This window comes from Crocuta crocuta, unplaced genomic scaffold (assembly GCF_008692635.1).
Source record: "Crocuta crocuta isolate KB4526 unplaced genomic scaffold, BGI_CrCroc_1.0 scaffold217, whole genome shotgun sequence".
Classification (NCBI taxonomy): Eukaryota; Metazoa; Chordata; class Mammalia; order Carnivora; family Hyaenidae; genus Crocuta; species Crocuta crocuta.
In genome coordinates this window covers 8,511,022-8,517,122 of record NW_027532208.1, presented here as the reverse complement: position 1 = coordinate 8,517,122, position 6,101 = coordinate 8,511,022, and positions in this window count along the sequence as shown.

Below are 6,101 nucleotides of genomic sequence, written 5' to 3'. Positions count from 1 at the left end.
TCCCTGGGGAACCCTTGTATTTGAGAACCAGTGCAGCCGCAGAATTTTTAGTTGTGTGATTTTAGGCAAGTCAGTGTCCCTCTCTGGGCCTCAGGTGCTTTTGTTGTTGTTGTTGTGAGGGCAGGGGCTATATATTACTCTTTATTTTAACCTCAGTACGTAACACACAGTAGGTGCTTAAAAGATACTATGCATGCATGAATGAATGAATGAATGAATGAGCGAGCTAACTAATGCATGAGAAGTTGGAGCAAATGATCCCTGAGGTCCTGGGCCTTACCCATGACTGGAAGACTATTATTTCTGAAAGGATCCTTAGGACATGTGAGGAATGAGAAAATCAAGGGGTTGTGATTAATAGTCCCAGAAAATGAGAAATAGGCAAGAAGTTCTTGTGTGTTTATTGGAGAGAGTCCATGAAGTTGAGAGGAGAGTCTAAAGACCTTCCCTCCCTTTCTCCTTCCATCTAGTGCAATGTAATGATTCCAAAGTAGAAATTTGCCAAAAGTGCCCTCTTTTTTGTTTTTTCTTTAAATCAGAAAATAAAACATCTGGGTTTCTTAGCCTGGTATTCTTGGACTCTCACAGTCTGACTCCCTGGTTGAAACTTCTGATCTTCCCAAATTGATGACGGAGCATAAGGCAAGCTGAGGGCAAAGCACAAGCTAGCAACCCCGTACACCCAACCCCAGGTGGGATATATGTGACATTCCTCAGGCATTTGCCACTGCCCAAGAACAAAGGAAAGGGAAAACCGATGGTTAACTGATAGAGATCACAGTCTTGCAGGATATGAGTGTCCATCAGTTTATAAATGTCTTAGTAAATTGTAAGAAAAAGGCAATCTTATCAATAGCCTAACCTCCAGAAACCCATAGACTCAATTGCCGGGAGCCCTTACACTACCCTCCCCTCCACGGTGATGTGGAGAACAAAGATAAGATGAAAATATAAATAAAATTAAATTTCTTTATAACCTGCAGCACATTGACAAATATTTGAGGTAGGCAGAGTAAAACATTCCTCCAACAAACTCCTGACTGTCTGGTCATAATGTCTAACTAGAGGGAAAACAACCTTAGCTTCATAATAGCAACTCCTCCAGTACCTTAGGCATCCTCTTCATGGAATAAAGCAAATGAAAGTCCTTTTGGAGATCTCCCTTTTGCCTTTACCTCCCCCAACTCCATAGTATGTAACTGGTCACTCATCACAGCCCCAGTGCAGCTCTTTCTGCCACAGGTTGTGTCCCTGTGCTTTAATAAAATCACCTTTTTGTGCCAAAGACGTCTCGAGAATTTTTTCTTGGCCATCAGCTTTGGACCCACCACCACTCCAAAACCACATCAAAGTGGAACACCCTGCTTCACCTTATCTGAGACCTACACAGAGTCTCTTTGCTGCTGAGATAGATCTGGGACACTTCATTATTTTTTTTTAATTTTGAGTTTCTTGGTAGAGTGAAAAATTGAAGGGTTACAAACATATTTTATGTATGTATGTATGTAGGTATGTTTTTATTTAAATTTCAGTTAGTTTACAAAGTGTAATATTAGTTTCAGGTGTATAATTCAGTGGTTCAACACTTCCATACAACATCCAGTGCTCATCACAAGTGCTCTGCTTAATGCCCATCACCTATTTAACCCATCCCGCCACCCACCTCCACTCTGGTAACCATCAGTTAGTTCTCTATAGTTGAGTTAGTTTCTTGGTTTGCCTCTCTCCCTCTTTTTTCCTCTATGCTCATTTGTTTTGTTTTTTGAAATCCCACATGAGTGAAATTATATGGTGTTTGTCTTTCTCTGACTGATTTATTTTGCTTAGCCTAATCCTTTCTAGCTCCATTTGTATCATTGCAGATCGCAAAATTTCATTCTTTTTAATGGTTGAGTAATATTCCTGTGTGTGTGTGTGTGTGTGTGTGTGTGTGTGTAACATCTTTATCTATTCATCAGTCAATGGACACAAGCTGTTTCCACCGTTTGGCTATTATAAACTGCTATATATTGCTGCTATAAACATTTGGGTGCATATATCCCTTTGAATTGGTATTTTTGTATTCTTTGGGTAAAAAAAAATCCAGTGTAATTGCTGGATCATAGGGTAGTTCTATTTTTAACTTTTTGAGGAACCTCCATACTGACAAATGTGTAATATTTTAAATGTTAGCCTTTGTGAGTGCACTGAACTCTGAAGCCAACTGCTATGAATGAACTCTGTCAGAGGGCCTTAGTTTGAACCTAGGTTCTGTCACTTAGTATCTGTGAGATCTTGGGCAAGTTTCTTAACTCTCTGTTTTTCAGTTTCTTCATCTGTAAAATGGGAATAATACTAATAAGACAATAGGGTTGGGATGAAGATTAAATGAATTATATACGTAAAGCCTTTAAACTATGTTTGGCACACAGAATATGCTATTTACATGTTGACCATTTTTTGGAGTTAACGTCAAGTATTCAAATATAGGGCTTTTTGCTCTATATGAGGCAGTTCAAATGGCTCTCATGACTAGCATCACCATATAATTCATTATCCAAATCAGAATTTTTCAGTGTCATTAAAGGAGGCACTATTAACAATTGCATTGGGAAAATAGACTGGAGCTGTTCTGGGCAAATTGATATATAATGTCACACTAATTATGGACCTCTTAGCTTTACTGACCACTACTGTCCACACTAACCTCCCCCTGCTCAGATACCATGCCAGCCCTTGTTCACTGTAGCACTTATTTAACTCTTAGCATATGCTTTCTGGAGCCAGTCTGTATTTGCTTGTATTAGGTATCTATGTCCTGTCTTTCCAAATGGACTGGAAGTGTCTGAAGACAAGGACTTAGCATACACTTCTTTGAGAAGTGTCCAGATCAATGGCTTAATGAAGAGGTGAGTGATGGTTCCCCTTTTCCTACCCCATGAACCTTCTTGGTAGCCTGCATCCAACAGTATACCAAGCGCTGAGCAGAATATTCCAAACTGCTTCTCTCCTTGACTTTACCCTCATTGATCCCCACACTTCCACTCCTGCCCCCTTACAGTCCACTGTCCACGAAGTTTAAAGTTCCTCTGCTTAAAACCTCTCAGTGGCTTCCCATTACTTTTATGGAAGAAACATTCTCCTTCAAATCCTTCGGTGGTTTTTCTTCACACTTGGAAATAAAAACACAAACTTGTTATGGCCCACAAAGCTTTGTAGATTGGGTCCTGCCCTGTTTCTTAGGTGTTTTCTTTACAATTCGTTCTCTATTCATCCCACTGGAACATAAACTCCAGGAGGACAGGAACTTTGTCTTTGGCACTGAATATATACCCAGTGCCTGGCGCAAGGGGGGTGCCAAATACCAAATAAGAGAATGAATGAATTTATTCTCTCAATAGCCGTTGTAGTTATTATTTTATTCCTTCTTCACAAACAAGAAAACTGAGACTTATATATGTGAAATGACTTCACTGAGGTTACAGAGCTGAAAAGTGGCAAAAGCATTCATTTATTTATTCAACAAATATTTAGTGAGCAGCTGCTACTCTTCTAGGCACTGAGGCAGGACTTATACTTGAGGCTAATGATTTTAGAAATACACCATCTTTTTTCTATCTTTTAAATTTTGTATTCTTTATGAATATCATAAAAATAATAGAGAATACATTCTTTCTGTGAACTAATTCAAATAATAATATAAATAGATAAGATCAAATTCTCCCTTGCATTTATCTCTTTTTCCATTTTCCAACAAATTAGTCAATCCCCGGAAGTAAACATTTTTTACTATTCTACACAGAGAGAGAGAAAGAGAGAGAGAGAGAAATATAGTTTTACATTTTAGTCCTTACTCCCATACTCCCGAACTTGCAGCCTGGGGTGGCCTTTTCTAACTATGATTCATTTAACATTATCTTAGAGATCTTTTCATATCAGCACATATATATCTACCTCATTTATTTTAATAGCTGCATGTCATTCCATAGTATGAATGTGTCATAATTTCTGTAATAATTCCCCATAGTAATGGACCTTTGGGTTTTTCTACCTTTTCATTATTACAAATAATTTCATTATTTTCTTTAAAATAGAGTTCAAGGCAGAATCATTGGGTTGAGTGGTATGCGTATTTTAATTGAAACAAGTTTTATCAAATTATCCCTTAAAGATTTTTTTTAATGTTTTATTTATTTCTGAGAGAGAACAAGACAGAGAGCATGGGAGGGTCAGAGAGAGAGGGAGACACAGAATCTGAAACAGGCTCCAGGCTCCGAGCTGTCAGCACAGAACCTGACACCGGGCTCAAACCCACAAACCACAAGATCATGACCTGAGCCAAAGTCGGACACTTAACCGACTGAGCCACCCAGGCACCCCTCAAATTATCCCTTTGAAAACCTTTACCAATTTATACTCCTACTAACAGTGTATGAAAATGCTTGTTAGAATCAATTTATATATATTTCTATTATCCAAACAATTTCCTTTGGGCAGCTTTGCATTTTAATCTCCACTTGTGTTCTTTTTTTTAAATTAAAAATATATATTTAAGTTTATTTATTTTGAGAGAGAGAGAATGAGCATGAAAGGGGCAAAGAAAGAGGGGACAGAGGTTCTGAAGCAGGCTCTGTGCTGACAGCAGAGAGCCCAATGTGGGGCTCAAACTCACGAACCGCAAGATCATGACGTAAGCTGAAGTTGGACACTTAACCAACTGAGCCACCAGGCGCCTCTCTACTCTTGTGTTCTGATCTGCTTTTTTCACTATAGATCATTTTTACCTATTAAAGAATTTCATAGAGGAGCGCCTGGGTGGCTCAGTCGGTTAAGCGTCCGACTTCGGCTCAGGTCATGATCTCACAGTTCGTGGGTTCGAGCCCCGCATCGGGCTCTGTGCTGACAGCTCGGAGCCTGGAACCTGTTTCAGATCCTGTATCTCCCTCTCTCTCTGACCCTCCCCTGCTCAGGCTGTCTCTCTCTCTCAGAAATAAATAAAACATTAAAAAAACAAAAAGAATTTCATAGATATGGAATTATACTGTATATAGTCTTTTATGTCTGGCTTCTTTTACTCAGCAGAATTATTCTGAGATTCACCCATGTTGTCATGGGTACCATTAGTCTGTTACTTTTTATTGCCTAGTACTTAATTGTACAAATACACCACAATTTGTATATCTATTCAGTGGTTATTGGACTTTTGGGTTGTTTCCATTTTTTGGTTTTTATGAATAAAGCTGCTGTGAACATTTGCATTTGCATGGTTTTGTAGACATGTGTGTTCATTTCTCATGAACTCCAGCTAGGAGTGAAATTGCTGGGTCATGTGGTAAGCGTATGGGTCATGGCGTAAGCGTATGTTGAACTTTATAAGAAATGGCCAAATTGTGGGGCGCCTGGGTGGCTCAGCCGGTTGAGCATCTGACTTTGGCTCAGGTCATGATCTCACAGTCTGTGGGTTCGAGCCCCACGTCAGGCTCTGTGCTGACAGCTCAGAGCCTGGAACCTGCTTCAGACTCTGTGTCTCCCTCTCTCTCTGCCCCTCCCCTGCTCACACTCTGTCTCTCTCTCTCAAAAAATAAAATAAAGACATAAAAAAAAAAAGAAATGGCCAAATTGTTTTCCAAAGTGGTTGTACCATTTTACACTCCTAGCAGTGTATGAGAATTCTAGGCATCCCATGTCCTCACCAACACTTAATCTGTCTTTTAAAATTTTAGCCATTGTAGTGGGCATGCAGTAGTATAACTTTGTAGCTGTAATTTGTATTTCCCTGATGAGTAATAATGTTCAATGTCCTTTCATATGCTTATTAGCTATTTGTGTATCTTCTTTGTGAAATGTCTGCTCCAGTCTTTTATTATTTTTTTTAAAGCTTTTTATTTTTTATTTTTTTAAATATTTTTATTTATTTCTAGGAGAGAGAAAGAGAGACAGCGTGAGCAGGGGAGGGTCAGAGAGAGAGGGAGACACAGACTCTGAAACAGGCTCCAGGCTCTGAGCTGGCAGTCAGCACAGAGCCTGACGCGGGACTCGAACCCACGAACCACGAGATCATGACCTAAGCGAAAGTCGGACGCTTAACCGACTAAGCGACTAAGCCACCCAGGCGCCCCTGT